Here is a 24,639-nt window from a genome sequence, read left to right on the forward strand (position 1 = left end):
GACAGTGTTTGGGTCAGGAACCCAACATTAACGACAGAGACTGACCTCCACCCAGGGAACTTGAGAAGAGAGTAGATAACGCTGTTGGGAAATTGTTCCCTCCTATAAATTGGCATTTGAATAACGTACAAGTATTACCTACATTTTTTATGCTGCCGAACCAAGTGTAATGGAAAAGAACACACCACCCTTAGTAAGTCAAGGGACTTGATCTGAATTGGGCGTATTAATAGGGCAGTGCAATTTCAACTAGTTTTCTCACTCATCACACTCTTCGTCAGTACCAGATTCTGTCTAGGCTCCCAGCATCAGAAAGAATGTGAGAAAATTCACAGTTGAGATAGCAGACTCGCTCAATTGTGTATAATGTATTAGGCGTGATTCTGGTGGAATCTAAACGCAGAAGGAGCAGCCTCTGAGCCTGCCTAGGCGGTCGGAGAATGCTGGTTGCTCAGACTGTGCAAGACAGAGAGAGATCTGAAGGCTGCCCTCCATGCCTGTATCCTGCAGTGTGAGGATAAGGTATTGTCACAGGCGCTGGCAAAATTGGGCCAGCTTCCCCTGGTGGAGCCTGCGTGTGATAGATTGCAATGAAATTGAAACCATGGGACACCAAGAAGGGTTGAGCCCTCCGCTGCTCCCTGGTCGTGCACACGATGGATTTTACTCACCCTGTTATTCCTGGTCCTGCTGTCAAAAAATGGATGTCATTTTTGGGCCCCAGGACTGGTTGGGAATTAGCTCACTCAGCAATGCAGGTAGATAACAAAGGGGTGTGTCCCTGATCTGGAGTCCTTCTTCCAGCACAGCTGGGTCACTCCCAGGTGTGGAAGGGCAGAGGCCTCGTCCTAATTCCTTTCATTGTTTCACAGAGAAATTGAGAGTGCATACTGATATCTAGGCACAGAACTCATTATACTTTATTTGGGACACCACTAATCACATTTCTCCCTTATCTATCTACCTACTTCTATCTCTCTCTCTTTTCTATCTGCCTATGGGTGGATTAATTATCAAGCTCAAAAGCAAAATTCCAGAAGGAATTCCAGAGGGACGTCAGATACAACACCACTCTTCTTGCTCACTGCAGAAAGGCCATTTTTCAGAAGGGGCTCAGAGCCCTTTGCATACCTTGCAGAGAAATAATAGTCACAGCCCATGGCATCAGGAAGGTCTCTGACCCCATCCAAGGGATTTTCCAGGACCCTACCACAAGGGGCAGGTACATTAATACCTAAATGCAAGTCGAATGAGGTGAGAAGCAGAAAAGAACAGACCAAATATCCTGGGGTGTAGGGATTACAGAGCTCATGTCCAGCTGGGATAATCCAGGAAGAGGGTGCTTGTACCTGAACCTTAGCGGATGGGTAGGATTTCAACAGGCAGAGATGGTAGAATGAGTTGTCTCAGGAGGTTGGCATGGGTGGCCTTTATTCTTCAAGGGGAAGCAACAAAGAGGTTTGTGCCGGTGCTTAGGCCAGATGAGCAAGGCTGAGCTAGCTGGTAGCATCAAAGACCAAACTGAGAGAAGCCTAAGAAGGTGAAGAAATGGGGAGAGGGTACAATTTTTTGATACAGTAGCTGGAGAACTTCCCCCTGGAAGGGGCCACCAGGGGGTGGCCTTGGTGGCTGCTGCATGAAGTTGTCTGCTCGGGCGTCTTGGAGGGAAACCACGGGACCCTCATCAAACCCGTACCCCCTCTGTGAAGATGACACGCTGTTTCTGGCTGAACACAGATTCCTTTAGCTTCACATGTGACTCATGTTTACAGAGGCATCGGGGGACAGTCTGTTTGGACTGCGATGCAGTGACGGTGTGTACCATGGAAAAAGTGAGAAGGACGTCCCCGCAGGACGCCAGGGCGCAGTTGAGGAAATCCTGTGGTGTGTCATGCATGCAACACTAGAAGGTCACCAGAGCATTGGGCTGGCTGAACAGTCTCTCCCGTTCTTGAAATGTCACCAGAGCTGGAAACACAGTCTTCTCCTGGGACTTGATCAAGTTTCCAGCATCGCAGGGATGGAACGGCCAGCCAAGCAAGAACAGGTTTCAGATGATGGTCTTTTCACGGCTGGGACTTCCGGCCGAGGCCCAGGTAGACAGAGTTCTCCACCTGACTGCTCCGGTCGTTTTGTTACCCGCTGTGTCAGGAAAGCATCATTCTCGATCCTGAGGTCACTGAAACGATTTTTCTTTCTCTTTGATCCTCATCCAAAGCCCTGTTTCCCATCCCATCCCTCAGCCACGCGCATTTCCAATAGGAGTAAGAGCTCTTGACCTATGGCTGTTTCTTCCAAACATGTCGTACAGCTGTTGTGCCCTGCTCATAGCGACAGCCTTGACTTGTCACATAACCCAGACTTCGCACTTGGTCAGCAAAATTTAGAGGGAGACAAAACGTAAAACAAAATAGTATACGTACATCATTATTCTTTTTCCAGAGAGAGTTTACTTCTATATAGGTCATGTATCACGGAGTGGATGAATAACCCTCCCCTGCCCCCACTTACTCAGTCCTTCGGGAGGTGATGGCCTTTTCAGTTTCAGTTTTGTGGTACTCTGTGCACCTCGACGTGTTTATTTTAAGGTCTACCCCTCAGCAAACATCACCACCCCTGTGACCACCACCACGACCTCCTCTCCAGTCACACACTTAGCTTGCTCTCAGCCCCAGGAGAGCATCATCTGATGGATGTAGTCAGAGATTCAAAGTCAAGAGCAGAGAGCCTGACAGCTCTCCCTCCATTAGGGGGCCTCATTTTTCTGCAGGGCATGCCCTCCCTCCATCTCCTCTTCTCCTCCCCTCCAACCCCTTTAAACGTGCACTTTCTTTAAGAAGCTGATGCTTTGGTGCTTAATCCTGCCCGTCCAAGCATCAGTGCTACGTCCAAGACCGTGACTGTCTCTGGGTAGAATTTCCCGTCCTCTTAGTTGAAACTTGGACTATGTTCTTGGGGTACATACAGTGGAAACTGTAGGACAGAAGTTATGAAACATCAGTGTGCCTAAGATTCTTATAGCAAATTCAAAATGCAGGTTCCTGGGTCCCACAGTCAGAGATTCAGATGGTCTGTACTGAGGCCATTTTTTACAAGGACTCTCCCCACAAGGTGATCTTGATATGTGTTCCTTAGTCAAACTTTAAGACATGCTGTCACCTTCAGTACTGTTCCTGACTCTTCCCCCTAGAATCTTCTGTTAAGGACCGTTGAGGGTTTCCTTTATCACTGCTGATTTTTCAAAGCCGTGACCTCTGTATAACTATACTACATTGCCTGTTCTCCTTCTCTCTCTCCTCACATTGAAGGTGTGGTGAGAGTCTTGGCAAACCCATGTTCCCTTTCAGGGAAGGCCACTGCCTGAAAAGGGTCTGCCACAGTACAGAACGCCAGCTTTCTTCTTGGCACTTCTCATCATTTCTCTTCACGTCTAAAGCCACAGTCATCTATTGATGGGAACATCCTCAATGCATTGAGTTTCCGAAGCAGGATCTCAAAGTTCCTAGACTTACATTTCTGTTTTCCAGCACATCTGTGTGGTGGTCTGTGGGTCCATCATGGTCCATTTGGTCCTTGCAGGAAGAGAGTCTTTGAAACTCAGGTCTGTGTATCCCTGAGGGTTCATTCAAATGTTTCGGGAGGTCTGAGAGCCCTCTGAGATCATTGTTTCATGTTATCTTTCTATTTCTATGATACTATTAAAAATACATCTAGAGTCTGGATCACTTGGCTCACTCCCTTATAACAAAGGGCTGCTACATGATTTTGGTTCCCTTATTGAAGTCTGCGCTCACTGTCAAGTTGGCATCCAGTGACCATCTGAAGGAGCAGCATTTTAACTTTTGATGTGTTGTCAAGCACATTCGGCAGCTGGTACGTGGGCTTGACTTCCGTCCAGCTCAGGCTAAAAGGCTGAGTCCTTCCTAGGGCTGGCAAAGCAGAGAGGGCAGGAGGGCTTGGGTTCTCGTCCCTGCTACCTCTTTGCCTTCACTCTGCAGCTTCCCGCCTCTCTCCCTCATCCCGCTTAATCTAGACATGCTCCCCTAAGGGCCTTGGAACTGGTGATTCCCTCTGCCCAGATTCTTGCCCCAGATATCCGCATGAACGACTCCCTTGTCTCCTTCAGGTCTTTGCTTCGGTGTTTGCTTAAGTGATTCAATCTGTCAATCCTATTTAAAATTGCAACTCCCTCCCTACTCCCTCCATCATTCTCTCTATCACCCTTAACCCTGGTCTCTTAACATAAAATGTGATTCATTTATTTAAAATGTTTGTCGTTCAGTCTGGCTTGCTCTGTTAAAATGCATACCCACAAGAGCAGAGATTGTTGTTTATTTTGGTTACTGATGTCACCCAAGCACTTACAGAGCTGCTTGATACACAGTAAGTGCTTAATAAATATCTGAATCAACAGCATTCGCCTCATCACTGCTTTTGTGCTCGTGTCAAATCTGTTCATCAGTTTTGCAGACAGAGAACTCTTTGGCAGTGATAATTTGCAATGGAAAGGCATTTTTCTTTTAATGGATACAACTTTAGGCTTAAAAATTTATGTTTCTCCAAGTGAGGTCCATGAAGTCCTGGATTCCCAGGAACACAGGTTGAGGGACTGAGGAGTCCCGAGCTGGACTAACACTTCTCTGCAGGCTTCTGGTGTGACCACTGGGCATTTCTCCCTCTGCCTTTCTCCTGGGCCAGGAACAGACATCCTGTCGCCATCTGCCACCACTGGACAGGCAAGGCGAACTTCACCCTCTGTGATAAGAACCTCTTGTGTTTTTGTACAATTCCAGAGTAGCTATTTTACCTCTCTTTACATCAATTTCTGTGGCTCATCAACTTTTAAGTTTGTTTCATTTTTCCTGATAACAAAAGAAACACACCACAAATAATCTGGGAAACTATATAGTAAGAAAGAGACTTGAAATTCTCCTGATTTCTAAAAGATACCTGCTGTATCTTTTTCCCTCTGTCTGTAACGGCATTACTCGGTCACCATTAGTATTTTGGTGCAGTTCTTTCTAGTCTTTTTTTTTCTATGTGTCTGTATTAAGTTGAAATATAGGAAGCTACCAACGTTCACCCATTGTAGACCTGCAAAATGGCAATTTTATATGGTTTAACCTAGTAATTTATACAGTTGAAGCCATAATAGGCAAGTATTCTTTTCACTGGTCACTATAACAGCACCACTTGCCCACATATTTACGGATTCTTGAGGCCTTCGTGAGCCTGCATTAACAGCACAAATAATTGATGAACATTAGCATCTCAGCTGGGAGCCTGCGCTGTAAATCACTGAGACAGCCCTCCCAGCAACCGGACTTCCTGAGTCTTGATGTGCATGACAATCCTCAGTGATTCTTCCAGGAAACTCTTCCTGTAAATGCCCCCAGCCAACTGCCTGTGTGCAGCACTTGGCACCAGATCTCTGCCCAAATGGCAGCTTCTGGGAGTGCTGCTAATAACTGTGTTCAGTTGCTCATCTGTCGTTCCTCTTAACGTGTAGGAATCTGCTCCGTTACCAGTGATGCATTTTGGGTTTGTGGAATTTCTTCCTTTCCAATGAAAAGACCCTCATTGGCTTTGTGCATTTGTTGTTATTGTGTAGTGATTTCTGGACCAGGTACAGTCTACCGGCATTATTTAAAAAAAGAGAGGTTTTTTTTGTTTTCTTGTTTTTTTTAAGCTTTTCAGCGGTAGGAAGGCTGCTTTTAGGGCTCTGGCTTTCTCTCTGCAAACATCATCAGCTCTGTAGGTTTTTTTCCCCTCCATCATAGCAAAGTCCTGGACCATGTGATTCCATTATCCTGTGATTCTGCGTCCAAAATAACTGCCAGGGACAGTAATCTACGTGGGTCCTCTCCGGACTGGCCTCATTGTCTGAGACGTGGTAGGTCCACATTCCCATGGGTGCTCTATTTGCTATAGATATGGCTGGGTTCGACCACATACACTAAGAAGATTATGTGCCCATCCAGAAAAGCCCATTTGCATAAGTTTTGGGAGTTTATGAGACAAGATCAACTGTCGTTCTAGGTGCAACAGCTTAAAAGGATGGACTTTCTTATCATTTTGGCCCCAAGAATAAAATTGTAACAGGAGATTAGAACATTTAAAGGTAATCCACGGCCTGCAAACACATCAAAGGGTAGAGAAAATAAGGCAAAAAAGACACAAAAATGAAATAATATGTGGTTTACTTCATGATCAATACACGGCACGCTGCTACACAGGGAGGTAGTATTTATTACAAAACCCAACACACTGGCTTCGAGGCCAGACCAACCGGTGTGCAGATCCTGGAGCAGTTACTTACCGGGTGTGAACAGCTCCCGATTGTTTCCCTTCTGTAAAGCTGAGCTGAAATACCCACTCTGCAGAGTGACTTCTGTAAAGCTGAGCTGAAATACCCACTCAGCAGAGTGACTGTCAGATTAAAGACAGCACATGAGTACAGTATTGGTCACATTTGAGCTCAATAATAGTGGTTATTATTGTTGTTGTTATTTGGCTTACACAAAAATTTTAAGAATTTTTAATTTGATTTTTTAAATCGTTATAATTGCCAATGCAACATTGTGACATTAATAGATAAGCTTAAAAAGAAAAACCAACCCCACGACCCCCTGCAAATAAAGGCTATTCCATATTCCCATATTTCCTTCTAAGTCTTGATGAATGTGTAGACAATTTTTATACAGTGCATTTGTGTTTTCAGCTTTTTTTTTTCTCACTTAGCATTGTGCTGTAAGTTATCCCCTGTGGCAACGCGGTCTAATTGTGTGTATAATAGTTATTATTTCAACAAATATGCCATAACCTAATTCATCATTCCTCTATTTTTAGACATTTATTTGTTTCCAGTTTGAGGGATATTCTTTCCTTTTGTTCTCATTTATGTTATGGTCATTTGAAATGCACAATTTTACAAATATCCAGGACTTTTTTTCTTAGAGTTATGGACATTTTTTAGCTCGATTTTGAGAACATTGTTTCAACTACTGGCTGTTGACTACCGGGAAAGAAAAGGTAGTTTCAATCTAGTTTTTTACGGAAGGCAAATTAAGACAACTCCAAGACATCCCATGTCCATTTACTGCAGGTTTTTCCTCATCTGAGTGCAACACTGATTTGTTGTTCCACCCATCCATGGGGGGGAGGGGGAATTGAATGAAATCAAGAACGTGAATATGCTGGAGTTGAACATGTTCACGTCCTCGACTTCATTCAATCCCCACACACAGGCCAGATCCAAGACGTAGGTATTCGTATTATTTGAGGCACAGAGAGGTCAAGGTGCATGACCCAGGTCACACAGCTGCTGGGAGAGGACAGAGAACGCCTTTCGCAGACTCTGAATTCCCAGCTTTCCCACTGAGCTTTGAAAAAAATGCCCCCACACACTACCACCCCTCGCCTAAGAATGGGTAGGATTGGACTGGGGCTGAGGGAACGGCAGGATTCCGCTGCAGCGGTCGCCTGCGGAGCTAGGCAGCTCCTCCTCGTGGGCGCTCGGGCACAGCCCGGCTTTGAGCATGCCCAGTGCGCTCCCCGTCCGTCCCACTGGTACCGGCAGGGCGCCGTAGCTCCAGGTTTTTCAGGCGACCGGAGGTTGGTGCGGGGCGGGGCGCGGGGCGGGCCCTCTTCCTGGGTCTCCTGGGGCTCAGTTGGAATTCCCCCGACACCGCTCTCCGGCGGTGCCCGTTGCAGTGGAGCTACCCCGGACGTGCGACGCGGGCACAGAGATCCAAGTGGGGTACCTGGTGCTGCCGGCGCCCGCTCCATGGCCCTAGGCCTACCGGCCCCCTGGACCTCAGACATCGAGTGCGGACAGGAGGTTTCCAGCCATCTCTACATCTCTTCATTCACATAATCATCCAACAGATAGTTTTTGAGCACCTACTGTGTGCCAGGCGCTGCTGTGGTGCGTGGGGGCACTGCAGCCAAGACAGGCACCATTGCAGTCTCACTGCTGAAATTCCGGAGGCGAATAATACACAATAAGAAGTAAGCAAATTAGAGGAAGTCAGTTATCGACCTCATCTCCTGCTCCTCTGCGCTCCCTGACATTGCCTAATCAGTCTGCGCCTTAGGGTCTTTGCACTGGCTATCCCATCTGCAGGAAACGCTCTTTCCAATTTATCTGCGTGGCTGAAGTGTCACATCCTCAGTGTTACCTGATCTGGCCACCTCATTGAAAATTGCACTCCCTCCACCCCAATTCTCCTTAGCCTGTTCTATTTCCCTCGTAGAACTTCTTACCTTCCAATATACGATATACAGCTTGCTTACTTGTATGTTATTGTCTGTCGGCTGCCTCTCCCCTCAAACTCCACCAGGGGACAGGATTTTTGTCCATTTGGTCACTACGCGTGAAGAACCGGAGTAGCTGATTAATAATTATTTGTTGAATTCATTAATAGATATAGTGATAAATGTGAAAAAATAAAGCGAGGAAATGAAGGAGAGAGCAGGAGAAGGGAGCTAGTTTAGTAAAGTGGTCAGGGAAGTCCTCCCCCAGGAGTTCCTTTGTGCAACGAGAAGGTGGCAGCCACGTAAAAAGCTGGGCAAAGACGTCCCACAAAGAGGGAAAGGCGTGTGGAGGCTGGCCAAGTTCTGAGTGTTTGTTGGACAGAAGGGTGCTCCTGGGGCTGCAGTAAGGCAGGTGTAAGATGAGGTAGGGGGCCCATAAATCTTGGGAAGAAGGTTTAAGTCCGGAAGCTTACTAATGGAGGGCGTGAGCACTGGGCTGGGAGTCAGCAGGACCCTCGGGGCAAGACGACTCCTTATTTTGCAGACTTGTTAGGCCGACTGCTTGACGTCCCTAGGTATAAAATCATTGAGGGTCGGGTACATAGTAGGTGCCCAATAAATGGTTATGGGACGAATGTGTGCGTGCACGCGCGAGGGGACTCGGGGCTGCCCAGAGCCTGGCACGAGAGCCCCAGTGGCCTGGGAGGAGCGTCCCGGTGAGAACGCTCCGGGAGGGGAAGCCCCGCAGGGCGGCCAGGGCGCCCGCCCCCCGCCCAGCGCGCGGGCCCGTCGCGGCCAGCCCGACCGGCGGGAGCCGCCCGCGGGCGGCACTGGGCATGCTCAGACGGCGTCCAGGTCGCGCCGTGAGCGAGCGAGCTTCCGCGCCGCCCGCAAGCGCGACCTACCTGGGCGCTCCGCGCCCCCGGATGCTGCAGGTATGGCCCGGCGCGACCCCAGCGGGCCGGGTGCTTGGCACAGGCCGACCGGGGGCCGGGGTCGCGCTCGCTCTGCCCCGCCTCCACTCGTTCCCAGGCGCACGGCGAACGCGCGGGCGGGCTGGCGGACGCGGCAGCCCCCGGGTCTCGGTGCCACGTCGGGGCGGGGAGGGGGCACCCCCGCCGCGCTCACCTGGCGGGGCCGGGCGGGAGCGACAGGCCAGGCCGGGTGGGGCTCGCTCTCAGGCGGGTGCCGGGACGCCGCCGCGGCGGGGCGTGGGCGTGCGCTCTGACCCGGGCTGGGGCGGACACCACTGGCGGAACCCGCGCGGCCGGCGGCCCCGGAGGGCCCAGCTGCACCACGACCCTGGCCCCCAGGACGCCGAGGGGCGTACAGCTCGCCGTGAGCGAGCCACCCCGGCGGCCAGACCTTCTCAGCTCCCAGGGCGAATTCGTCTCTCGGCTTTCAAAGATGGCATTTCCTGGGCCTGGCACGAACTACAGAGCGGATAAATCTGTCCTTTTCCGCGGGCAATATGGAAAGGTTTATCAGGTACCTGCGGGGAGACAGCTGTAGTGGGAGAGTGTCTGTGAGCGCCCAGCCCCCCCGAAATTCCCATTTTCGGCAACCTAAACTTGCTGAGAAGTTGCGGTTGCCTTAAAAATTCATGGGAAGTTGAGACAACTTGACACCTGGGTTGTCCGAGGTGGTGGAAAGAACTTGTGACCTGGAAACTGGAGACCTCCGGTCAAGTCGATCTCCCCCCTTGGCCAGCTGGTGACCTTGAGCGAGCTGTTTAACCTCTCCGATCCTCAGTTTTCTCCCCTGCGAACAGCCGGTAATAATGCTCACCTCACTGGGTTGTTGGGTGGATTAAGTGGGATAAATTATGTGGAGGTGTTTGGCGGTATGCCCGGCACAAAGCAAGCGAGCAGTTGGCGTGATGTGAATTTAATTCGTTTAGAGACCCTCGTGGCTCCCATTTCACCAGGAAATTAGAATTACGAAAGCATCTTCAGGGCCTAGTGACAGAGTGACAGCCCCTGTCTTTGTACCCTGGAGAACTTTACTGAAGTCAGGGGCTTTGGAAAAACAATTTAGCTGAGTTGTAATTGGAGAGCGTCTTTAAAAGCAGTTTTATACATTCAGAAACTCCAGAAGTTGGCAGTTGAGCTGTACTTACAAAAGAGCTGTGTTGCGAGAAGATCTAGCCTGCAAATGTTTAAGCAGATGATGCTGGAAAATAAAGCCTAGTTAGGAAGATTTCTGTTCTCAAAAGCTTCTAAACCCAACTTTTAGTGATTATTTAGATAAGGGTTTCCTTTTTAAAAAATTTTATTTGTTGATTTTGAGAGAAAGAAACATCAATTTGTTGTTCCACTATGCATTTATTGGTTAATTCTTGTGTGTGCCCTGACCAGGGATCAAACACACAACCTTGGTGTATGGGGTGATGCTCTGACAAACTGAACTACCTGGCCAGGACCTCGATCAGGGTTTCTTAACCTCTCGGCTGGGGTTAGTTAATTCTTTGTTGTGGGGCCTGTCCTATGCACTGTGGGATAATGAGTAGCATCCCTGGTCTCTGGCCACTAGATTTCAGTAGCAATCCCTGTCCCTCAGTTGTGCCAACCCCAAAACGCCTCCAGACATGGCCAGATGTTCCCTGGGGGCCAAATATCCTGCCTGGCCTTTTAGATCCACTCCTGCTTTCTGTCATTAGCCTCTCGGAGCTTGAGAATTGCACCTTATGTGTTTACTATAATAATAACCTTTGTATAGCTTTATAGAACTGCACCGAGTACATCCACATGCGTCAACTCGTTTAATTTCTACAACTCCCCCCCCTTGAGGCTGGTGTTATTCCCATTTTACAGATGAGGAAATTGAGGCTCTGAGCCGCTGATTACACATTCCGTGGTGTTGCTGGGATATGGTTCCATGGCAGGTCTTTTTGTTCCGTATCAAGCTGCCCTTGATTGCAGGGAGACTTTCAAATAGATGACTTTCCTGATGATTAAATCAAGATGTAAAGTAGATTGGAAGCTGGAAACCTTTCTGAGATTGACTAGTTGAACATTAACAATAGTAGGCTATTATCTGACAGAGTAGGTCGGTCTAGTTAAATATTCTAGTTTATAGCGCGCTCCCATAAATCCCACGTGTGGTTAATGGAATACCAATTTGCAGAGAACTCGAGCAGAATAAAATGTGCCTAATACTCTGTATTGATCCTGAGCTGTCTCCGGTGATTTGCCATCTCCTAAAACGGATTCCTATATGCAAATCAGGCATTAGCTGGGGAATGTAAAAGGTCAGGTTACTGAAGGCATTTCAGAGTGCCTGAGGCATTCTGTTCAGCCAGCACTTATTAATTAAGCTGCTTCTATATGGCAGATGCAGTGCTGGCCATCACACCCCAGCAAAAACAGGGTGCAAGGGGAGACCTCTTTATAGGCAGAGGGCAGGTCCTGACCCACAAGGTCGGCTTGGGGCAGGAGAAAGAACCTAAGTTAACACAGAGTCAAATTCAGGACCCCACAGGGCTTCACCACTCCTGTCTGGTTTCAGCGAATTGATTGTTGGCTGTGAACTGGGAGGTTTCACGTATGTTGTTTAATTTCACTGTCCACCCTGTCCCTGTTTTGCAGATAAGGAAACTGTGCTAGGAAAGGTCGTGTGGGTCCAGGAGCAAGAGGGCCGAATTTTCAGCTTTTGAACCTCGGGTCCAGGCCCAGGAGGGATTCCATATTCTAAGATGGACAACCCACAAAAGAGGCTCATTTGCGGGAACTGGAGGGAACAGGAAGACCCTCAGGGTTTGCGGCAGGTTGGGAGGAGACCAGCAATTTGTGGTCCCGCCCTCCCTACCCGGAAGAGTGCCCGTTGACCATAATCCCAGTGCTTACCTTTCTGCCACCAGACAGTGGTTCCTGGACAGCAGGGCCAGTCCCATCTCTTCTCAGGGTCTGTTTCAGGGGCTGGAATGCCTAAGGCACTCTGCACTTGTCCTGGTGTTGACAGGCTGGTGGGGGCAGGGCAGCCTGCTGGTGTTCTTCCCGAGCCTCAGCTCTGCTTACCAACTCTAATAGAGACAGCACCGGGCCTGGTCAGCGTCCACACTGCCCTCGTCTGGGTCCTGGCAACTGCAGCCTCTATTCTCACAGGTATCTCCTTTCATCTGCTTGAGGGGAACTAAAGGGAGAGCTTGGTAGGCGCCTGGCTGAAATCTGATCTGGTCATGGGTCCCACACCCAGTGATCTTGCATCACATGGCTTCTGGTTGTGCCTTCAGTGAAGACCAGCTGTGAGCACAGATTTAACAGCAAATGGAGACATTTATTGAGTCTATACTATATGTCATTAGGATTAGAGATGAAATTTGAACCCCTATCCTGGATTCGTGGTGGAGTTGGGAAGACTGATAAGTGTATGTCATCGATCTATCTACCTATCTGTCTGATAACTGCTTTAAAAGAGGATGAAGCCAGATGCAGAGAGGCCAGTGGTCTGATGGGCATCAGGGAACATCATAGGGAGTAGCTGGCACTTGATTTCAGCCTTGAAGGTAGAGAGAGATGGTATTCATAGGGCAGACAGAACAGCAGGTGCAAAGGCTCAGAGGCATGTAGAGACCTTGTATGTTTTGGGAGTGGTGACTCTTCCCCAGGTCCAGGCTTCTGAGCTTGGTCAATGCAGGACCCACCTCCTGTAGTTAGGTGCTGTCCCATCTCAGGGGCCAGGCCGCACTCAACCCAGGAGTAAGAGCCCATCCTCCCTCTTTTCCTTGGATAGGAGCAACGCTTCTAGGTTGTCTTCCAGGTATGAGCACCTTCTGCCCAGGATGCCTCCGGTTTCAGTTATTCAACACGGATGGAGCACTTACTGGCTGCCGGGCACTATTCCTGAGTGCTTTCCAGATATTACCTCACTCATTTAATCTTCATAGCAACCCTCTGACCATGCTGCCTCCATGGGTAGCGGCCGCTTGGTAGGTCGGTGGGGGCAGAGCTCATCTCCCCAGTCTGTGCCCCTCTGTGGGTGATGCTCTGATTGTGGTCCACCTTCTCCTGGCTCGCCTCCTGCTGTGGTGCCGGAGAACAGCCCGGGCTGAGAGTTCTGGCAGAGTGCTGACTGCCACAGATCTTTCCCCGACCCCGCTTCCTTCAGGGGGCCTGCAGGACTCCCTGACCGCATTTTCTGAACCAGAGATTGGGAACTGTAGTCTGAGAAAGAATGTTTGTGTTGCGTTTTTGTGCAAGAGGAGGCCTGGGAGGTGTTGTTTGGATACTGAGAGAGTGGAATTTTTGAGACATTTTGATGGTTTATGTGGAAAGTTAGGAGAGAGGATTTGAAATTGGGATAGTCCTGGAAAATTCAGGTCCTATGATTTACAGTCAGGATACACAAACTTTTAGTAAATATTTAAGCAGTGTGTTGTTTGGAGTGAATTTCTGCACTTGAGCCTTTTGGAGCCTCAAGAGGGGATAAACAATACCTGCTAGTCCCAGAATCTGGTGAAATTCCCACAAGCCCCAATTTCAAGATGAGGTGAGAGAACTGAGGCTCAGAGACAGGAAGTGACTGCCCGAAAGGCACATGGCTTCTAAGTAGGACAGTCAAGATTTGAACCCAAGTCTGTCCCTAGACAAGTCATTTAACTGTAAAATGAGACTAATAATAGGACCTGTGTCTTTAAAAAAAAAAAAAAGATTTTATTTATTTTCAGAGAGCAGGGAAGGGAAGGAGAAAGAGAGGGAGAGAAACATCAATGTGAGGTTTCCTCTCACTCGCCCCCAACCAGGGACCTGGCTGAACCCAGGCATGTGCGCTGACTGGGAATCGAACCGGCAACCTTGTGGTTCACAGGCTGGCAGTGCTCAGTCCACTGAGCCACACCAGCCAGGGCGGAACCTGTGTCTTTTAAATTGAGTATTTTAAATAAGCTAATGACCAAAAACCTACTAAGGTAGAACTTGACACAAAGGTTTCCGCTCCCTTTGTGGTCAGGCCCCTGACCCTGCAGACAAGCACTGAGTCTGGCATTCAGTGCTGAGAGTGGCTGTGGGCGAGTCATGGCCCACTCCCAGGGCAGGGCTACGGGTCCGAGCTCTTAGCACTAAAGGGATGTTCCACAGGTCAGGATCCAGGACCAGAAAGGGGCTGTGGCCAGCTGGATGCCGTGTGGATGAAAGGCATTGGTCTGACTTTGGGAGTGGGGTGTGAAGACCTGGCCCCTGTACCCCAGTTTGGTCAGGTGAGTCAGCCTCAGTGTAGACCTGAGGTTCTCAGTGAGAGGGGCAGCAAACAGCTCTGTTATCCGACCCTTGACCCTGACTACTGGTGGGCTGGAGAGGGCTTGACGGACAGCCTGAGCCTAGGTCTTGCCCACTTGTTCCCCCTGCCCCCTTCCCTCCCTAATCTGGGTATCGAACTTATACATGGTTAGTTGTAGAAAATTAAAATTAAAATGTCAGGGAGCAAAAAAAAAAATTGGGCTGTGAGAGTCTGGAACCTTCTTTTCCCCTCCCCAGTTAACTCATGTTTTGGGGCTTTACTCACTTTCCTGACTGGGGTAAGCCTGCCTGCTAGGAATACTCATGCCACCAATTCTCTCCTGTTACAGAGCTTTTCACAGTTGCAGTTTTCCAGTTAATTAGTATCATTAGTTGTATTATTACCTGTCTCCCCAGCTACATGGTGAACTGTGCGAAGTCTTTTTTTTTTTTAATCGTCTCTGAGACTTTTTGTTTTCTTTTAATTTTTTATTTTGACCTAATTCAGACTTAGAAAAGTTCCAAGAATAGAACAAAGAACTCCCATCTACCCTTCATCCTGGTTCCCCAAATGGTACCATTTACCGTATTTTTCAGACTATAAGATGCACTTTCCCCCCAAATTTGGGAGGAAAATGTGGGTGCGTCTTATAGTCCGAAAGTAGCTGACATTTACATTGGTGAAATATTATGTTATTTATGTTATTACATATTTTACCACATTTTTTGCTTCAAAAATTTTTTTCCTCTTTTCCTCCTCTAAAACCTCGGTGCGTCTTATGGTCCGACAAATACGGTAGTCACCTTTATTTCAGCTGTCTCTCTGTGTATGTATTTTACCTGAGCCTTTTCAGGATTAGTTACAGACTCTTCCTTCCCCCCAGGTACGTCAGCACATTTTCTAAAAACGATGACGTTCTCCTGTATAACTGAAGTACAGGTTTTCAGAACCAAGAAGTCAGTGTTGATACAACTGTCTATAGACCTTATTCAGGTGTTGCCAGCTGCCTTGATAGTATCCTGTGTGGCAAAGAAAAGCCCAGAGATGGGTTGCATGTGGTCGTAATGTCTCTTTAGTCTCCTTTACACGGGAAAGTTCCTCAGCCTTTCCTTGTCCTTTATGACCTTGACGTCTTTGGAGAGTGCAGGCCAGTGCTTTTGTAGAATGCCCCTCAATTTGTGTCTGTTTGTTTTAACTCTCCATGGTATCCCCAGTGCCTCCCAAACGTCAAATGCACTCAGTAAGTATTTGCTGAGTGAGGAGATCATACGAGGGAAGGAGCCAGAAGGAAAAAGCCAGCAGGATTTCCCCCAGTTCCCCCCTTTCCCGCTCTTCTCCTTGCTGAAGGGTGTTGTTGTTAGTGGCAATCACGTTGTATGCAGATTTGAATCCTGCTGTTTCTATAACACAGCTTTCCCCCTAAAAGAGAGACTTTCTCAGGGGATAGTGAGCTTGCTGTCCCTGCAGGTATGCAAGGAGACACCGGATGGTGGCTTGGCAGGGATGCTGGAGAGTGGAATGGAACATGTCATGAGGGATGAGACTCAGCCTGCATGGCCCTCCCAGCACTAAGCAGCCTTCTCTAACTGCGACTCTAACTTTGCAGGCCTAGGCGCCCAAGAACGGGGTGACTAGAATTCCTTATCCGAACCAGAACATTCTGAGAATAAAAAGGGCAGCTATTAATAATTGCTTCTAATCTGCTACCCCAGGCAAATGAGGAGGTGTGGTCACCCTACCCAGTGTGACTTTGAGGTTGGACGTCCGTGCAGGGGAATCAGCCTGGAAAACCCTCCAGCAGGGTTTTCTACCCTTTATCCAGGTAGAGGATTCCTGTATTCCTACCTGGAGGAATCCTCTACCTGGATAAAGACAAAACTAATCTCCTTGGCACTGCCTGGCGGGCCCACGTTGATGGCCCTGGCCCCTCTGTGGTCGCACCTCTCTGGGCGTGCTTTGCTCCTGGTGCACCAGCCTCTTGGCAGTCCTCCCCTCACCTGCTCCTTCCTGCCATGGGACTGTGACAGCCTGAAATGTTACTTATGCATCCAGGCTGGATGGAGAGGGAAGAACTGGGTCTGTGATAGATGCACAAAGGGGACAAGAAAGCCAGCTGAGCTTCTCGTTGACCAAATTCTAATGGAATGTAAGAGCCAGGGCTCGGAGTGACGTGGGGCAGGAGACCAGCGTCTCCCTAGACCTCATCTTCCTTTTCCCCCAGCAGGTCACCCTTGAACCCTGTCCTTCGTACACGAACACCCACAGCCCTCTCCCAGCCCTAGTTCTGAGATCAGGACCAAGTCACTGGCCTTTGGCAGAGGCAGGGAAGCAGGTGTCACTTGGGACCCAGGCACAAGAGGATGAGCGTTAGATGACTGGTAGGTGCAGACAGGGACTTGGATACAGAGAAACCAGGCAGAAAACCAGCCTCCAGGAATCCTGGTAACAAGGTCAATAGGGAGCTGTTTATCAGGAAGCCTGGAGTGGCGGTGTTGAATGCCCAGGCTCTCTGGTCAGAGGTGGCAAGCACCGGGGTCCGTGTGGTCTGGCACTTTAACCCATTTTCTGCCTAGCAACAAATACAAATCCTGACTTCCTGGGTTAAAAAATACTGTAGGATGAAAATGCAAAGGTATGTTTTTCTGGGGCAACCTAGTCACGTGGACTTCATGAACAGAGTCCAGTGTGGTCCAGGATTTTTATAACTCTACGCATCGGTGGCTGCAGGGGAAAGCCAGTTAGTGAAGGAGAGTTCTAGTTCTTAGAGTGCAGGACACTACCACATACTGAGCATTGGAAAGGTTTCTTAGCTCACTGTTATATTCTGTTTTACTGGTTAAAAATGTTCTTTTCTACCGTCAGGCTCAGCTGCGTAAAAGCATTTAGTTCGAGGTCACTTTTTACAGGACGGGAAGAATCTCACAGTGTCAGAACTGGAAGGGATCTCAGAACCTTTTCCAGCTCCGTCTTTTTTCAGGTGGGGAAACTGAGGCCCAGAAAAGGGCGTGGCGCACTCCAGGGCACACAGGCAATCCCAGAGCAGGGACTGCTACCTGTGTTGTACAGTTTCAAGCCCCCAGATCTCGGGTGTGTTTTCTAGTTCTCATTTCAGGAAGTTTTTTAGATAGATTATATATTTCTATAATTTTGTTAACATGCTTTGCTGTTTCTCTAACTATAGAAATAAATCGTGTTGGCATTGAAGCAGTTGCGAATTTCTTGCTCTTTTATGTAGAAGCTGCTAGGTTGATTTTCATGTAAAAAAGGTGCTATGTCCTTGCTGTTGGATTTCTGTATTCCACATGAGTGTTTCTCAAACTTTGGCATGCCAGAATCAGCCGTCAGTACACAGGCCGCTAGGCCCCACCCCCAGAGTTTCTGATTCAGTGAGTCTGAATCACACCCCTCAGTGGGGCCTGAAAATGTGCATTTCCGACAAGCCACGCGGTGATGCTGCTGGCCCAGAGACCAGGGACCATGCTTTGGGGACCGCTGCCCCAGGACTAGTGATGGTTTCAGACAGTGTGCCCTGTGCTTTGCAGCCAGCTGGGCCCTCCCTGCATTCTATCCTCTCTTGTTACCCCCCACCCACCTAACCATTTCCCTCTTCCCAATCTCCTCCCTGTTGTCCCTACCTCTCCAGATGACCCCAGCAACCCGTGGCCCTGAGATGCTCAAGGCCATCCCACGGGAGCCTCTTCACCTTTACCCCTCCTTCTTCATTCTCTGGCTCCTCTTCTTCCTTTCCTCCAGTCTGAGAAAATGAGTGTTTCTGGCTCAAGCTTCCCTTTCCACTTACGGTTAAAGCCTGTTGTCCCTTCACTGGAGGAAAAACCCCTCCAGGCCTACTCCCTTCCCTTCCACTGCCACGCTGCTGACAAGTAGACTACAGTCACGGGAAAAGGTTTGCTCTCACCTCTCCTGACGCAGACACACTGTTCCGTTCCGGGTGTTCAGATGGTCTATACCTGTAATGAAAGACATACTTTTTTAAAACTGTGGTAACACACACGTAATGTGAAATTCACCCTGTTGACCATTTTTAAATGTGCGGCTCCGTGGCATTAAGTACAAAGTGCAGTGCAGCCACTGAACACTTTCCGTCTCGCAAGACTAAAACCCCGTCCCCATGAAACACTGACACTCCCCATTCATCTCCCCCTGAGTCCCTGGCAGCCACCCTTCTACTTTCGGTCTCTGAATTCGACTACTGTGGGTACCTCATGTAAGTAGAATGATACCGTGTTTGTCTTCTTGTGATTGTCATGTTTCATGTAGCATGATGTCCTCCAGGTTTATCCATGCTGTAGCTTGTGTCAGCATTTCCTTTTTAAGGCTGAATAATGTTCCCTTGAATGCGTATGTCTGGACATCCGTGGACATTGGGTTGCTTTCGCCTTTTGGCTATTGTGCGTAGTGCCGCTGTGAACATAGGTGTACAGAAAGGCGATTTTGATTAAAGGGGACTTGGCATGTCAGATGGGACGTTTAGACATTTGCATAGCAGTCCCAGCTTTGTCTGCCCCTGCATCCACCAGCCTGCCATCCCCAGGCTTCCCACTCGCCCCATGGTTAACATCACCTTGCTGTGGTGGCCAGGAACCACTCACTTGTCAAGACCATGGCCAGTTGCCCCTTCCTCATGCCAGGGCCTCTATGATGCAGCCTCCCTCCTGCCTCCCCATCCACCTTGGCTCATCCTCTGCTCTCTGTTCCCTTCATCCTCTGCTCTTACTGTCCTGCAGGCTTCCTGGGTGAACTCACCTGATCCCCTTGTCAGGGGCTCAGGGGCCTGTGTCTCTAGCCCAGTCATCTCTGGGCAGTTCAGGTCCTGTGTATATCACATCTGAACACCTCCCTGGCCCCTTTGCACATCCAAAACAGAGCTCAGCACCTTCTTCCTTAAACACACCCGCTCCGTGAGTCTTTACTGTGAAACCCCAAGGTCACACCTCACTCACCCGCCACCTACGCTGGACAGATCTGCCTGAGAAATCCATCCTCCAGCCGCCCTCCTTCCCACCCCGCTCAAACTGCACTGATTTCTAAGCTTCTCCCTTTTATTTCCACTTTTGCTTAGTGTCCCCAACAAGGCCCTCACACCTCTACCTCCTTCACATTGCTACCAGAGAGTGTCCCCTACAAAAATATGTAAGATCACTTCATTCTCTGCCGATTTCATGTAACCGGGCTCCATCTGGCCTTGCTTTCCCCCATCTCCACCCAAGTCCCACACACCGAACGGGCTCAGCCAGAGCTTCCCTAGTTTGGTGTGAAAATGCAGGTTCTGGTTCCAGGGCTCTAACCAGCTCCCAGGGGATGCTGAGGCTTCCAGGTGAGGCTCTGGTTCACAGACCGTGTGCTGCTTAGCCACTCTCTAGATCTGCGTGTCTCACAAATCAGGTTCTACCAGCATGTTTTCAGTCTATAGATAATGCAAGAATCAAAACGTTTTTGTGTTATAATAACATTTTTTGTTTTCTACAAAGTTTATCTTAAGATTTTCAATCGTAAAGGCAGATTCGCTGTTGCAGTGACTATATGCTACTAAAAGACATTTTTCCCAGGCTAAGGAAGGCTTCGACTTCTTTAGAATTTCCATATAGGTCCAGGTGCACAAATGTATGGCGGTGAGGGGGTCATGAGAATGGTTTCCCTTTAAAGGGGTATGTACTCGTGGCCAGGGCGCCCTCCTGTGAGCTTCTCCAGGGCGGACAGACATGTCTGTCACTCTCCATCCCCCAGAGCCCGCCTCGGCCTCCTCAGGCTGTTGGGTGAAGGGAGGGCGAGTCTCTGGGCTTCCCTAGGGGATGAGTGTGGAAGCAGGAATCGGTGTGGGAGCACAGGTCGGTGGGGGAACCGTGTCCACCCTCTCTGGGGAAGGTGCTACCAATCACAGGAGAGGAGGGAAAGGGTTCCTGGTAGCTGGGCTTTGCTGGGGGACACATAAGGCCTGTTCTGTGACTGCTGCTGAGGCTTTGCTGTGGAGGTTTCGGGCTGCAGCCTGGGAGAGCAGATGGAGCCGAGTGCACCCGGGAGGGTCAGAGAAGCAAGTCCCCCCTAGTCGTGCCGAATCAGGTTCGTGGGGGTGAGGGGATGAGATGGATGTCAGGGAAGGATTTTGCCACCTCTTACCAGACTGCCCCCGGCAGGTCTGAGCTCTTTTTTTAACCTGTCACCGAAGAGGTTCTCAGTCCTCCTCTGCCTGGCTGTCCCGTTGCTCTGGGCTACTTTTCCCTTGTTTCTTGGTCCTGGCCCAGGGACTGTTCCCCCCATAAGACACAGACATACTGTATTTTTCAGACTATAAGATGCACTTTCCCTCCTAAATTTGGGAGGAAAGTGGGGGTGCTTCTTATAGTCTGAATGCAGCCTACCTGGCTCGCTGGGGCGGGGGGTGTTATTTATGTTATTAAATATTTTACCACACTTTTTTGCTTCAAAATTTTCTTTCCTATTTTCCTCCTCTAAAACCTAGGTGCATCTTATGGTCTGAAAAATACAGTACTTCCTCAGCTCCTCACCTCCTTATATAGAATTTTCCCTGCAAGGTGGTGGTGCTCCTTGTTAACCTCTAGGTGCAGGCTGTAAGCCTGGGGTCATCTGACTCCACCCCCGTGAACTCTGTGACCCCAGTTTCCTCATCTCTATACTTGGAGTGACAAGTCTGTCATCTTCACTAGGGAAGGTTGCATGATGCCAAGGACTTCTGGTGGCACACGATAATCACTCAGGAGGTGTTGGTTGTCGGTCACTACCTGCCCCCTGTCCTCAGTAACCTTGACAGAGGGCCATAGTGTGCATATGTCCACAGGCATAGCCTGAAGTCCCCGAGATGGAGAGAGCTGTCATTTGTGTGTGCTGCCCTGGGCAGGTGGGCTGAGGAGGCAGGGTGGTTGGGAGGCGAAGGTCAGGGGAGCTGAGGAAGAGGACGGGAAGGCCTGGGGGAGTTGATTTGGGGCTCAGAGCAGAGCCTCTCAAACTTTAATGTGCATGTGAGGTGACTCAGATTCCGTAGGTCTGGGGTGAGGGCTGAGATTCTGCGTTTTTAACCTGCACCAGGTTGATGCTGATGCCACTGGTCCAGAGATGCACTTTAAATGGCATAGGCCCAGAACATGAGTTTTGCTGGGAAGACAGTGCAGGAAAAGCAACAGGAGCACCGCTGCACAGCTTTCCTCCGGCTCCATGGAGGTGCCTTGCCGTGGCAGGTGCACCCAGGCGTCTGGAGTCTGGCGGGTTAGATTGGCATCAGATGATGGATAATGATGGGTGGGAGCAGTAGGAACCCCTGAGGGCTTTGGGATAAGTATTGGGTGATTGGATTTTGCTGTTTGATACTCCACCCTGCAAGGTCTAGTTTTGCCATTAGAATCCCCCCAGAAGCTGTCTCAGGCTGAGCTGTGGTCACAGCCCAGACAAGGCCCCAGCAGCCAGTGGCACACACTTGTCTTCATTGCACTCACCACACTGAAACGTGAGTATCCACACATCTCTCTGACAAGCCTGGGAGCTCCCAGAGGACAGGGACCTGAGATAGCCTCTTCCCTCGGAACCCCGGCGCCTGCCATGGAGCCTGGCTGCAGCTGGTGCTCATTAATGCCCGAGGAGTCAGAGGGATGGATACGGAATGTTCACGGGGGAAGAATGTGTAAAGCCCTGTGACTAAAAGCACCAAGAGCCAAGCACTGAGTTGGGGTGCCTGGGAGGCTGTCGGTGTGGATGGGGAAAGATGGTTTAAGGAGTCGGCAGGACCTCAAGTGAAAATGCTGAGAAAGACTTCAGGAGGTGGAGTGGGGGCTGCGGAGGGGTGAGTGCTGGGGTGGGATTGGGCATCAGCTTTGAGGGACAATAGTAGGGCCGTGAGTTCTCTGAAGGAGTGGAGGGTTCCACTGGGGGGTGGGGGTATCAGTCAAGAAACAACTGTGGTGACCCAAGGTCCAAGGGCAAAGCAATTTCAGGAGAGGACAGGTGCCCACAGTTAGGTGGATTGAGGATGAAGAACTTTAGCTTCTCAAGGCTGGGTCAGGGAGGCAGCAGGTTGGGCCCAGAGTGTGGCAGTGTCTGGAGCACCGTCGTGGTCGTTAGCACGTGGAACCTCAGCCTCAGATGCCCTGTGAGGTGGGATCAACTGCATTTCCCTGAGGAGGAAGTGAATTCTCAAAGAGGCCCCGTGACTCGCCCAGAGCCACAGAGCTGGGAAGTGCAGGGGTCAGGCCTGGCCTGGGGGGTGGGCCAGCCCCGGAGCAGGATATCTCGGGGAGGCTGGTCGCAGACCTTGTGATGACCTCCGTTGTCAGTGCTGTGGCAGGGCTGGGAGGCCTGCTGGCATTGGGTGCTGGGGGTGAGCTGGGGGGAGAGGAAGCGGGGTTGCATGAAGGCAGAATCGGGGGGAGGCTGTAGTGAGTGAGAGGACAGAGGCAGAAGTCACACACCCTGGGCACCAGTGAAGCTCAGGTGCCCTGGCTGCCAGTAGAGCAGGACTTCATTTTAAAAAGTTCTATCAGTTTGATTTTCTTAACGCATTATTGCTCATAGATAATTTAGAAAGTACAGAAAGGTGGAAAGAATAGAAAAACTAGAAATTCTACTTTTATAGTCTTGCGAGTTCCCTTACCTTTATGGTATAGGTGTGGACATACTGTAGACACAGTTTTGTACCCAGCCTTTTTAATTTACTATTCTAGTCATTTCCACGTCACTACGATGTCTGCATGGACATCCTGTGGCTGCTTTGTGACTTACCGAACTGGCCCTCTAAAGGGGGAAATCCGCCTTTTGGGTTGTAGTTTTCAATGTTACACATGTCTCTGGGAGGAAGATCTTCGCAGGGAAAAGAAAACCGATGGTAGGTCCCTAGAAATGGAGCTGCTCGGTCAGACCCCCTTCCGGCCCTGTTGGGGGGACACGCTGGTCAGGGCGCGGACACAGCCTCCCAGAAGCGCCAGTGTCAGTCAGCCCTGTGTGCATTAGCTGTTCGCTCGGCCATTGTGTGTGCAGTTCACAAGCCTTTATTAAGTGCCTCTGGGGGGGAGACTCCATTCTCTGTGGCCAGTCAGCGGAGCTGCCAGCATCTGGACCACACTGGGGTGGGTCGGAGTGTTTGATCACCCACGATGGCCCTGGCCCAGGAGCCCGGGACCGCCCACGGGCCCCTCTGGCGGCAAGGTCCAAGCAGCGCTGCCCTGTGAGTTGGATCCGCCTGCCTTCCCCTCGGTAATGCTTAGTTACAGGGTGAGTACTGAGAGTGGTGTCCCCCGTTTTGTCCTTCCATCTATGCATTCCACAGATACTAACGGAACACCTCCTGCTTGCTAGGCACCGTTCCAGTTGATAGGTTACAGCAGATAAGTAATAAAAGTCCCTGCCTTCAAGAGCTTTCACTCTAGTAGTGGGAGGCAGGGACAAGGGAATTGGGAGGAGGCGGACGGTAAGCTGATGTGTGATAAGTCCCGTGGTGATAGAGGCTAAGGAGAAAAATAGAGTAGGGGAGGTAAGGAGTGACGGGGGGGGGGGGGGAGGGGGGGGCTTCCCGCAGTAAAATCTGGGCAAGACTCATGAAGAAAGTGGGGGAGAGGGAGGGTCAGCTGGAAGATGTCTGAGGGAAGGCTGTTCCAGGCAGAGGAGCAGGTGTGAACACCTGAGGTGGGAACCAGCTGGGTGCAACGCAGGAACAGGAAAGAGGGCAGCGAGGCAGGTGCAGAGAGAGCAGGTGAGCTGCCACGTGAGGAGGCAGGATAACATCTAGGACCCAGGGATCTTTTTCTCAGTTATCAGGTTTTGGAACCAGGGGGCCGTTCTACCATTTGAAGGAATTTTGCCTAATCTCTTACCTTTTTGTTGCTTATCTGCAGTGGGTAGTCACTGAGGCCTGTGTTGGGTGGGGAAGCCCTGGGGCGTGAGGCCCAGGGTTTGGGAAGTCACTGCCTGCCTGGGCCCTTCAGGGTCCTCCTCTGTGCAATGAGGGGCTTGAACTAGGACACTGGTGAGGCCGTGCTGGGCTTTCCAGGGCGGGGCCCTCTGCCTTGTCAGTTCAGTAGGCTGGTTAGATCTTGGGTCATTTTAGTTTAACTGATAACAGTGTGTGAATACAGTTGTTGCTGTAGATTTAGTTCTCAATATGTTTAGGTATGGGATTTACTACTTTGTTGCAAACAAGAGTCTTTCAGC

The 24,639-nt window shown here is 49.9% G+C and overlaps 1 protein-coding gene across 11 annotated transcripts in view; it reads left to right on the plus strand.

The window, feature by feature from the left end:
• The window catches only part of PTPN3 (protein tyrosine phosphatase non-receptor type 3), a 135,792-nt gene that overhangs the window by 21,877 nt on the left and 89,276 nt on the right, over positions 1-24,639 (plus strand). For 3 of the 11 annotated variants that reach the window (XM_053921918.1, XM_053921923.1, XM_053921930.1), the window contains exon 1: positions 9,038-9,191. The exons of 1 other annotated variant lie outside the window; for it this stretch is intronic. The gene's annotated coding sequence lies outside the window, so the exon portion shown is untranslated. Of the gene's footprint in view, positions 1-7,719; positions 8,011-9,037; positions 9,192-9,410; positions 9,745-9,775; positions 10,031-12,241; positions 12,360-24,639 lie in introns of those variants that run through there. 7 more of the 11 variants (XM_053921932.1, XM_053921919.1, XM_053921935.1 and 4 more) reach the window with 5 other exon arrangements.

The sequence above is a fragment of the Desmodus rotundus genome, chromosome 1 (genome assembly GCF_022682495.2).
Source record: "Desmodus rotundus isolate HL8 chromosome 1, HLdesRot8A.1, whole genome shotgun sequence".
NCBI classification, from domain to species: domain Eukaryota; kingdom Metazoa; phylum Chordata; class Mammalia; order Chiroptera; family Phyllostomidae; genus Desmodus; species Desmodus rotundus.